At 40.3% G+C, this 12587-nt stretch overlaps 1 protein-coding gene across 1 annotated transcript in view; it reads left to right on the top strand.

The window, feature by feature from the left end:
- Positions 1 to 12587, top strand: part of LTB (lymphotoxin beta) — a 44651-nt gene that overhangs the window by 6552 nt on the left and 25512 nt on the right. The window lies entirely within an intron of this gene.

The raw sequence follows: 12587 nt of genomic DNA, 5'->3' as shown, positions 1-12587 counted from the left end.
AAGGTGGAGAAGAAGATGAAGCCTGAGGAGTGTGCCAGATGAGGTGTGTGATATGTAAGTGTTCAGGGATGGACAGGAATAAAGTATGGACTTCATACAAGTTGGAGAATCTTCACTAGGACAAAAATGGGAACATAGACAAGGGCCCCACAATGAAAGGGATAGCTTCTTGCACTGTGAAGCATAGAGGAGTCTCCCATAGCTCTGGGACTGATTAAGAATGTTTAGCCTTGAGGTACAGGAGAAAGGAGGAAAGAAGTTTGGTGAGAAGAAAGGCAGAGAGTCTATGAGAGAGGCCAATCTGGGGAGGTAGAAACATCTAATGGGACGTGTGGTATAAGAGGAAGAACACAAGTCTAAAAACATATGTGAAAGAAAGGCCTTGAAAAGTAAATATGTGAGTATATCCCCAGATCTAGGACCTAGGTACCTGGTTCCCAATGATCAAAGACAGGACAGCATAGAGGTGGAGATGGTGTGGGAAAAAGTAGCCTGAGTTGGGAGTCCTGATAGTGCTTGGATGGAAAAGGTATTCATATCCTAGGAAGAAAGGAGAACAAGAAAGCTAGGTAATTATTTGGGTGATTAAGGTGCTGACTTGGAAGAAGAAAGATGAAGTTGTTTGGAAGTCCAGGGAAAAATGTTTGGGGGAGATTAGAACTGAAAAGGTGGGGTGGTGGGGCATGTGACCAGAAAGGGCCAGTTAAACAAATTTTGTTTAGCATATTCTGTGAGCTCACTTTCTCTTGACACTGTGGGCATGGCCCCTTGAATTTTATGCCTACTCAAGTAATGAAAGATTTTAGTAGTAGGAAAGAAGGGACTAGGAGGGGAAGGAGACATTAGGCAAGCCTACTCCAGAGAAGTAAGGTAGTGCAGTGAAAAAAGTATGGGACTTGGAGTCACAGGACCTGAATTCAAATCCCAGCTTGGTTATTTATTGCCTGTGTGATTTTCATGCTTCATCTCTCTAGCCCTCAGTTTTCTCATCTGTAGAATGAGGGGTTTAGAATGAATTATCTCAAATGTCCCTTTTATGACTTCTTGTTTTGAGGTTTCCCAATTCCTGGAGATTCTGACCCAGGAAGGGTGCTTTCTGTTCTTTTGTAAACAGCCAAGGGAGGCCTGCTATTGGCTCAGCCATTTTTATCAGGATAGAAAAGTGTGGAACAGGAAATTGGAATCCAGAGGCTGCTAAGGCCCCTCTGATTGTGCCTGCTCTCTCTGGAACTCCACATTGTGGATTTGAATATCTATAGTTATTTTACTAGACCTTAGACTTCGGCAAGTCTGGGTGATAAAGGCACAGAAGCAAGATGAGCAGAGGAGTACAACATGGATGTTTGGTTCTGGCTTTGTCGTGTCGTCAGTCACAATGGTTAAAATTCAGTCAGCAGTATGTATCTAAAGTACCCAGCAGATGGCGAGCTTTTCTAGCTGTAGGCCATATGTGGGGAAGTCTACCCATCAAACGAATGCAGTATTTCCTTTGGCTACTAGAGGACACTGAAATCCTGAGCGGCTTTAAAACACACACACACACACACACACACACACACACACACACACACACACACACACACACACACACACACACACCCCAATTTATTATTTATTTAGGCAAGCAATAATCAATTGATGTCCATATATCAATCCTACATGTAAAATCATGCAAAATAAGTTTCCATATTAGCCATATTTTTTAAAAAAGGAAGAAAAATAAAGTGAGAAAATTATATTTCAATTTGCACTCAGTTCATCAGTTCTCTTTCTGGGAGTGGATAGCATTTTTTCATCATGAATCCTTTGGAACTGTCTTGGATTGTTGTAATGATCAGAGTAGCCAAGTCTTTCACAGTTAACCGTAGTGACAACATTACTGCTACTGTGTGCAATCATCTCCTGGTTCTTCTCATTTCACTTTGCATTAATTCATATAGTTCTTGCCATTTTTTTCCCCTGAAACCGCCTCCCTCATCATTTGAACTTCTTTTTCCACAGGGGGCTGCTTTTCCTCTTCATATCAGGCATGAAACTTGGTCCTTGCATATGCTGTTGCTTCCTAAGATCTAGCCTAGCTGATGAAATTTTCTAAGTAGATAAAGTAGCAAACCATTAAAATTATCTTGGTTCCACTTCCAACTTTCTGCAGTAATTTATTAGATACATACATACATACCTACGTAGATACATCCACTTGGTGTGTTGGTCATTATAGTTTTAATAAATATGAAATTAAGGGATGTAAATCGGGAAAGTTTCTTTCATGCAAAGAAATAGGCTTCTTTTCCCTTTTCCTTCTCAGAGGAGAGGGAGGTCACATACATGTCTGAAGTTCATACAGACGAAGAAAGGGGAAGGGGTTTTGTGTCATTCTTCAGGAACAAAGAAATACAAAGGTTCAGAGGCCTTTCAGATTCCCAGTCTGATTGCTGGGCAGAATTCATAGCAGCTTATGGTGGTTCAGTAAGTAACAGTGCTGGACTTGGAACCAGAAAGATCTGAGTTCAAATTCCTCTTTAAACACTTACTATGTAAGCCAGTTAAGTCACATAACCTTTGTCTGACTCAGTTTCCTTATTTATAAAATGGAAGAAATAATAACACCTACCTCCTATTGCTACGGTGAGGATAAAAGTGCTTTGAAAGCTTTAAAGCACTATATAAGCGCTAATAATTATATAATTATCATCATCATCACTGTTATTGGTGGTAGTGGTACGGTCCTTAGCAGACTCTGGGTGGCAGACTGTTTGTTGTGTGATAAATTCTCCTCATATGGTCTGGATCAGAACTAGTAGTCTGGCAGACCCTCATCTGGCCATACCTGTGGTCTTCCAAGTGTCATCTTGAAGTTCCAAAAAGAGAGAAATGGTATATGTTGTAGCTAGGATTCCTTTTATAAAGAGAATCTATATTACCAAAGGACAGTCTGATTAACTGTAGGAGGGTCTCAGAATGTGTTCTACCTAGGCTTACTAAAATCATTTCGGCCTTATGAGAAGATTCTTTAAAAAATATATTATATATTTATTTTTACATGCATCCATAACCTGGCCCTTCCACTATCTCCTATTATGTAAAAGGAAGGAAGGAAAAAAGAAAAAAAGGAAGGAGGGAGGGAGGGAAGAAAGGGAAGGAAGAACCAAAAACCCCAGGCCTTCACTGTAAACATGAATAGTCCAACAAAAAAAAATTCCTACATTTGTACACTTGAAAATTTTTCAGCGTTTTAACTTCATTTGTGTGGCAGGAGGTGAGTGACGTTTCATCTTCAGTGCTCTGGATTTGTGGTTTGTCTTTGCATTGATCAGAGTTCTAAAGTCTTTCAAAACTGTTTTTTTCTGTGTTGTCCTTGTAGAAACTTTTTCTAGATCTGTTCACTTTGCATTATTAGTTTGTCTAAAAATATTCATTTTGTTATTTCTTATATCACAATAATATTCCATTATATTCACATACCATGTGTATTCATCCTTTATTGCTGAAGAAGACCATGCCATCAGAGAAATAATGACATGACTTGCACTTGACTTTGTTTTGAGTGAGGGAGGGCTGTGCAGGTCACCAGCCTCACTTTTCTTCAGAGCCATCTGAATCCAGTGACCAGATATTCATCAGGATGACTGGAGATGACCCAAGGATGAGACAATTGGGGTTGTGACTTGCCCAAGGTCACACAGCTAGTGAGTGTCAAGTGTCTGAGATGAGATTTGAACTCAGGTCCTGCTGACTCCTGCATGGGTGCTCATCCACTGCACCACCTAGTTGCCCTTTCACATACCATAATTTATTTAGTCATTCCCTAATAAGACAGTCCCTTAATTTTTAATTTTTGACTACTATGAAAAGAACTGCTACAAACTTTTTTTTACATGTAGATTTTTCCTGCTATATCTTTGATCTCTTAGGGGTATAGGCCTAGTAGTGATATCACTGTGTCAAAGTATATGAACAATTTAATATCTTCTTGGGCATAGTTTGAAATGGCTTTCTAGAATGACAATATAATTTTAGAGTTTAACTAGGATAGTGTATCAATATTCCTGTTTTGCGATAGCTCCTTTGAAATTTGTCATTGCTGGCCCTTTTTTCCGGGTTAATTACGCTTAGCACTAAAGCAGAACGCAACTCCCGGATGGACCAACTCCCCACTTCTGAGCCTATTGGGCTCCTTGGAGTCCCAAGAACCCACAGCCATTGGGACAAATTTGGGTCCCATGCTAGGTCCCATGGAGGCTGGAAGGCATTGGTAGAAAATTGGAGCTCAGAGAAGTCCTTCTCAATGGTCATATAGCTATCAGAGCAACTCTGAGGATCCATTTCACTATCATCATATTGACAAAGCTGACCAAAAAAAAAAGGGATGAAAAATGTTGGAAGGACTAGGAGAAAAAAAGTACATTATTGCAGTGTTGGTGGAGTTGTGAACTGGTCCATCCATTTCGAAAAGCAATTTGGAACTGTGCCTGAAGGGCTTCTAATTTGTGAATTATCTTTTAACCCAGCAATCCTTCCAGTTTTATTGTATTCCGAAGGCCTATACCCCAAAGATATCAAAGAAAGAAAAAGACCCATATGAACAAAAAATATTTATAGCAGCTCTTTTCGTGATGACAAAGAATTGTGAATTAAGAGAATGTCCATCAATTGGAAAATGGTTGAACAAATTATGATTTGTAAATGTAATGGAATATTATTGTGCACTAAGAAATGAGATTTCACAGAAACCTAGGAGGATTTGAATGAACTGATGCTGAATAAAGTGAGAGGAAGCAGGAAAACAACTTATACAGTAACAACAACACTGTAAATACAAATAACTTTGAAAGACAAAAACTTTGATCAACAGAGTAACCCACCATGATTTCAGGAGACCCATGATGAAACAGGATACCCACATCCCAAGAGAGAAGCAATGGATGCAGGGTACATTTTGGACTTGGCCAATGTGGGATTTTGTTTTGCTTGACTATATATGACAAGAGTTTCTCTTTCTCTTTTGTCTACACCCTGCTACCCCCATCAAAGGAAGGAAAATGGGAGGTAGAAAAAAAATTAAATATCATTACATTTAATTTAAAAAAAAAAGAAATTTGTCATTGCCTTCTATCTTCTTTGCCAGTGTGTATGAGTGCTTAATTTTCAGTTCTCTAATCATTAATGATTTTTGATATCTTGGGTTTCATCCTTTGAAAACTATCTGTTCATATCCTTTGACCATTTATCAGTTGGGGAACCTCAATCAGAGAAACTTATAAAGATTTTTTCCACATTTACATGTTTTTATAAATTTGTTTGTACAAAAACTTAAATTTTTTTATAATCAAATTTGACCATTTAATCTTTGTGATAATGGGCACTTTTACTTATTAACCATAAACTCTTCTCCTATCCGTGAAGTCTGAAAAGTAATTACTTCTTTCCTCCTTTAATTCATTTGTTATATGACCTAAATTTCTCCATTTGGAACTTCTTTTGGTAAATAATGTGAGACACTGGTGTAAACTCAGTTTCTGCCAGACTGATGTTCACTTTTCCCAGAAATTTTTGTTAACTAGTGGAAAGATTCAAAGATAAGGCAAAATTCCTCTAGATTATAAAAGCAAAACTGGTGGTGAAGAGATGTAAGGAGTGGGGGCATGAGAGCTTCCTCCTATGTAGTTACTGAGATAATATTTGTAAAAGTTCTTAGCACAGTGCCTAGAATGTGTAGTAGGTACTATATAAATGTTTATTCCCTTCCCACTCCCCTCCCACCTTCCTCAGCACCCAGTGGTAGGAATCTGATCGGAGTGGCTGTCAGGCTGGGGGCCCTAAGGAGAAGGTATTCCTAACCAGTCTAGGAGCACAAAGGTTCACAGGGTTAGAAGAATAATTGGCGACCAAGATAACTTTTTAGTTAAGTGGGTAGAGACATATCAGTTTGGTTCAAAGTGAAGAAGGAAGCCGGTTGTATTGGTTGGTTGTTATCCTTCATTCTCAAAGAGGACCAAAATGATATCATTATGTTGGAGTCAAGGTATAGTGTGTCCGACTGTGGTTGATCACACCAATATGAGCTTGGAAGGCTCTACCATAGGTTAGGTACAAATAGTCCATATGAACATTTGAAGGGGAGATATCTCTAAATTTGCACATCTCATGTTTCTTTTGAGCTACTGCAGTTCTGCTTGCTCATAGAATACAGCACCTTCTTTGATGTGGGCACACCATGCTAGACAGTCCTTTGCCAGTGTCTCCCATGTCATGCTATCAATTCCGAAGTTCTCCAGAGAAACCTTGAGAATGTCCTTGTGTCACTTCTTCTGACCAATATGTAAGTATCTGTCTTGCTTGAGTTCTCCATAAAATAGTCTTTCAGGCAAAAATACATTTGACATTCAAACGACATGGCCACTCCATCAGAGCTGCACTCTCTGTAATAGAGGTTGAATACTTGGCAGTTTAGCCCAAGAAAGAACCTCAATGGCTGGTACCTTATCTTGCCAAGTGATCTTCAGAATCTTCCTAAGAGAATTCAAAAATAGAAGTGATTCAGTTTCCTTTCATGGCACTGGTATTCTGTCCAGGTTTTACAGGCATACAACAATGAGGTCAGCACAGTGACTCTACAGACATTAAGTTTGGTAGGCAGCCTAATACCTCTTGTCTCCCACACTTTCCTTTGAAGCCTCCCAAACAGAGCTAGCACTGGCAATGTGTGTATCAACCTCATCATTTATGTAGCCATCCCTTAAAAGTATACTGCCAAGGTAAGTGAACTTATCCACAATATTCAGAATTTCTCCATTTGTTGTAAGTGATGGTTCCACATATGGATGGTGTGATGCTATCTATTGAAAAACCTGTGTTTTCTTGGTATCATTTGTTAGGCCAAAATTATCACAAGAAGCAGAGAATCAATCCATGCCTTGTTGCATCTTAGCTTCAGAGGCTGCGTTGTGTACACAATAATTTGTGAACAAAAAATAATACACCAACTCTCCCTCCACTTTAGGTCTTGGCCTGTAGCCTTTTCAAGTTACATAATGTATCATCAGTGTGGTAGCTGACCTTAGTGCTATTTTTGTCCTCATTGAAGGCATCTGACAACATTGCTTAAAACATCATACTAAAAAGCATGGGAGCAAGCACACAGCCTTCACACTCCATTGGTGACTGGGAAAACACTAGAGCATCATCCATTATCCAGAACCCCTACAAGCATGCCATCATGAAATTGATATACAATACCGATGAACTTCTCTGGGCAACCAAATTTTGACACAATTTTCCACAAACCCTCATGATTGATAGTATCAAAGGTCTTAGTCACATCAATAAATGTTGAATGTAGACCTTTCTTCTGTTCTTGGCATTTCTTCTGGAGTTGTCAGGTAGCAAATATCACATTGACTGATCCTCAGCCCTTTCTGAAGTCACACTGACTCTCAGGTAGATGGCTATCTTCCAGGTAAAGTATCAACCTATTAAGGAGGACTTTGGCAAGAATCTTTTCAGCAGTGACTAAGAAAGAGACTCCCACTGTGATTGTCACATTCCTTTATCTTTATAGAGATAGATAATGGCAGCATCCTTGAACTCCTAGGGGATAACCTCATCTTGCCACATAATCCAGAAAATTTCAGTCAGCCTTTTATGTGAGCAATGGACCCACTCACATACACTTTATAAATTTCAGGTAGAATAGGTGCTTTGCCACAGGAGAGGAGCCTAATAGTATTCAAAACCTCTTCTTCAGTTGGAAATTTGGCTAGAGAGGGATTGACTTCAATCTGAATCAATAGCTTGAGCATTGATTGATGACAGTCTGTGGAGAATGCTATGAAAGTGTTCAGTCCATCTCTCCAGGATCACATCCTTATGTCATCCTATATTCAATGTGGTTCTATGGGCACTGAGTAATCGAGATGCACCATAGGTCTTTGGTCCATAAATAGCCTTCAGGACATCATAAAAGGATTTTGGATCGCTACTATCAGCATAAAACTGAACTTCATCTGCCTTCTTAATGAACCAAGAATCCTACATCTCTCTAAGCTTCACTTACACCTTATTTTTGATGAGGTTAAATGCTACCTTCTTAGAGATGGATAAACAATTTGCCTGGGAAACCCTATGGAGTTCTTGTTTTTCATTTAGAAGCTTCTGAATTTCCCCACCATTTTCATCAAATCAATATTGATGTTTGCAAGTGTTCTGGCCTGGATGAGTAAATTCAGTGCTGTACATCAAGTCTCTGAAAGCTGCCCACTCCTTTTCTTCTGTACTATTGCCAACCATGTGTTAGCCTAGCTTTCCCTCCAAATTAATAATGGCTTGTTCTTGTTGGGAGAAGCATTCCAATCTATTGGCATTAAGTCTTCTGGTAATTGTCTTACCTTGAATCACCACTTTTATTGAATGTGAAGATTTAGCTTGGAGAGCGAAAGTCTATGATCAGTCCAGCATTCTGTACCACACATCATCTTTACCACTCTCACATTCAGTTTATCTCTTCTCCTTATAATGACATAATCTATCAAATGCCAATGTTTACTGTGAGGGTGCATCCATGAAGTTTTATTTTGTTTGGGCAAATGGAAGATCCTATTGGTGATTAGAAGGCCAGGAGATGTACAAGTCTTCAGTAATAAGTGACTGTTGCTGTTTCTGACATCATTTTTCCTAAGGATTCCCTGCCATGTCTGGCAGTCTGTGCCTACTCTTGCATTAAAGTTACCCAGAATTATAAACTTGCCCTCTTTCAGCATATGATGAAGGTCTCCAGGTCTTCATAAAATTCTTCTTTGACTTCATCAAGGTTCATCATAGTGGGAGCATACACAGTGATGATAGTGGCATGGTACTTTCCTGCAAGTAGCAATGGAATTGTCATAAGTCTGTCATTCACTCCTTTTTGTAGGCATACAAGCTTGCTGACTAGATTGGTTTTGATTGCAAAACCTACATCAGCTTCGTAGTGCTCCCTTCCACTCCTGCCACTCCAGAAAAAAAAAAACCAACATGTATCTATCTCTGACTTTGGTAAGCTGGCTTTCATTTGCTAGCTTTGCCACTCAGGGCTACTATTTGGATGTAATACCTGCTGAGTTCTCTCCCAACAAAAGCTGTTAGTCTTTTTGGGTCTACTGGATTAGGTGTACATGTGCACATTCCATGTACTGATGGTGAGTGGAATCATCTTTGTAAAAGTTTTTGTGAATGTTTTTGTGTTTTCACCACTGGGTGAGATCCATTTCTGCCATGGTAAGTAGACCAGGGTTGGGTGCAACAGAAATTTTTTGGAGCTTTTTTTATAGCCCCCTCCTCACACCAGGAGGTGAGCAGTACAGTCCTTCAAAAAAGACAGCTCAGATACCAGGGGTGGGGGAGTGGGGGGGGGCTGCCACGGATGCTTCAGTCTACTGAGAAAACAACCCTATTACCTGGGCCACCTGTGTGCAGGGTTGTGACTACAGCTCCCAATGTATACATATATGGTGCTTCATAACTTGCCTGATGCCATAGGACTCTGAGATAGGTAAAAATGATAAAATGTGATGTCTTTTGTTTCACACATAAGTTGGATTTAAGTGGGTCAAAGTTGTACCAAGTAGCCTGCCTCACTCTCTTTTCCAGGGTCATCAAAGTCCAATGGCAAGACAAAGCCAAGATGACTGATGATGGCTCGGCACACAGTGGATAACCTTGGTGTCTTTGGTGTCTAACCAAGCTGTAAGTATTCTACAGCACCTGCTTCAGCTGCCTTCACAGCCATTGGAACAAATTGTTCTCATTCACCCATTCTCTGGGGGAAGTTTTCACATGCTTGGGTAGACACTCTCATAATTCACCCAAGGGTTTGAGACCCCTTGGTTACCTTCAGGCTTATTTTAGCCCATCTGTCAAAATGGTTACCTGGATATGGCCACTGTGCATGCTACAGCTTCTTGGAGACCCAGATGAGAGTTGGATGAATCAGGTGGACATCACAGGTGGAAAGCAGCCCTGAAAAGGGCTTGGTAGTCCTCACATCCAAGGTACTGTCTTCCCTGAACATGCCCTACTCACTTGCCAGATGTATAGAAAGTATTCAACTAGTTCATTACCTTTGATTGGTTGGTTAACTTAGTTAAATAAGTAGTTATCTAGTTGAACATTTAATTAGATGTGTGATTGGTTAGTTGAAAGAGTTGAAATATGGTATAAATAAGTTAACTTGGTTGGTCAGTTTGGTAGTCAAATGATAATTAGGATAGATGTTCACAACTGGCTTTCTTGTTCATTTTGTGACTAATTGATATGTTGTCATCTCTCTATCCACCCAACTAAAAAGCTGATGAACTAGTCAAGTAATTAAGCTATCTCGGTAGCCAAATATTCTTCTAACCCTCTGAACCTTTGTGGTCCCGCACTAGTGAGGGATTCTTTCCCCCAAGGGCTCCAGCCTGACATCCCCTACAACTATATTTCTATTACTGAGTCACAGAGCACGAGGGTGGGAAAGGGAAAGCAAGGGGAATAAATATTTATATAGCACCTACTATATGTCAGGCACTATGTTAAGTCTTCTTTGTTTTGTTTTGTTTTTTTAACAAATATTATCTCATTTGATCCTTATAACAACCCTGTGCAAACAGAGGTTAAGTGACTTGTCCACGGTCACACAGCTAGTAAGTATCTGAGACTAGTTTTGAACTCAAATTCCCTGATTCCCAGTCTCTGGCACAGAGGATGGTGACCAGCATGGAATCCTTGCTTTAACACCCCAGCCAACTCCCTAAGATCTTTCCATTTCAATAGTTATGGGCCAGGTCCCTCCCTGTCTCTGAGGTAGACCCCACACACCCGTTTCCATCTGCCCTACCGTTGCACCATAAGGATATTTGAGTTTTACCATCTATTCTGCAGTCACACACTAAGGACCACCTGTCCTTTCCACCAGCTTTGCAGTAGAACTCCCCTGGAAGTGTTTGTTGTCTCTCCTAATTAGAATGTGGGCTCTTTGAGATCAAGGACTGCCTCATTTATCTATTTGTATCCTCAACACTTAACATGCATAGTTCCTAGAACATAGTAAGTATTTAATAAATACCTTTCCATTCTATTCTTCTGTAAGTAAAGTTCCAGGAGGAAAGAGATTAATGCCCTAGCACAAAGGTTGGCAAACTACAAGCTGCCTGATTTGTATGACCATTGCACTAAGAATGGCTTTTCCACGTTAAAATAAAGTTAAACCATTCTTAGCTGGTGCACAGTACAAAAATAAACTATGGTTTGCCAACCCAAATTGCTGCCAATATATGTAAATGAAAAAGAACGAATGGGATGGAATCTACCATTCCATCTCCATCCCTATTACCATTTTCACCTTTCTATTTGTTCTAGCCTCTCTAGGTATGTGATGCCCCTTGCTTATACTAACTAAGCCAATTTGTGATTAGGTTTTTGGAATTTTAGGATAAAGAAATCTTCTTTTCTTTATAAGTAAGGGTTGAGTGGGGCATGTGCAGAGCTTCCTTGTATGGTCGTATTTGTCCTTTGTTCTTGGAGAGGACCATGACATCAAGACGATGACATGACTTGCAGTTGACTTAGTTTTGAGTGAGGAAGGGATGTGCAGGTCATCAGCCTCACTTCTCCTCCAGAGCCACCTGAATCCAGTGGCCAGATATTCATCAGGATGACTGAAGATGACCTAGGATGAGGCAATTAGGGTTAAGTGACTTGCCCAAGGTCACACAGTTAGTGAGTGTCAAGTGTCTGAGGTGAGATTTGAACTCAGTTCCTCCTGACTCCTGCACTGGTGCTCTATCCACTGTACCACCTAGCTGCCCCAGCATGTGCAGAGTTTCCTTGTATGGTTGTGTTTGTCCTTTGCTCTCGAAGAAGACCATGACATCAAGATGATGACATGACTTGCAGTAGACTTTGATTTGAGTGAGGGAGGGCTGTCTTGTATGGGCACTTTGAAGATGATTAGCATGAATGTATGACTCGGCTACTGAGTTCTTTGTGGATGATAAAGCAATCCCCTTGTTGGCTACATAGCAGGAAGAATCATTGACTCCCTAAACCTTTAAAAAGGGAGTGACTCTACGACTGGCTCTCTCTTCCCTGACCCTCCAGATGGCATCATGAAATTCTGAATTTGGAGTCATGTAATGAGTTCAAATCCTAACATAGCCATGCTACCTGTATAACCTTGGCCAAGTCACCTAATTTTTCTGAGCCTCAGTTTCCTCAACTGTAAAATGAGGGGATTAGGTTTGATTATTCTAAAGTTCCCTTCTAGTTTTAAAACTATGATCAGAATGCAATGTGTTTGGGTGTATCTGCCATCTTGGGAAAAATGGGGAGATGCTAGTGCTCTTGTTTGCCCCATTCTTTCATTCAGAGAGACTATGAAGAATAATTGATTGCCATGACCAAAGGTGGTGTGGCTGCTGCAGTGGTTAGTGTTGAATGGACTTGGTTTGGTGACATTGTCCCTTAGAGACATCCTCCCTCCCCTGTGACTCTAAGCAGCAGAGGAAGTGACTGGATTAACTCCCCCATCTCCACCCCACCCCCCCAGCAGCATCGAAGCAGGAAAAAGCCAT

Source organism: Notamacropus eugenii, chromosome 2 (assembly GCF_028372415.1).
Source record: "Notamacropus eugenii isolate mMacEug1 chromosome 2, mMacEug1.pri_v2, whole genome shotgun sequence".
NCBI lineage: Eukaryota > Metazoa > Chordata > Mammalia > Diprotodontia > Macropodidae > Notamacropus > Notamacropus eugenii.
The sequence above is the reverse complement of the archived record's forward strand: the minus strand, read 5'-3'. Positions and strand labels throughout refer to the sequence as shown.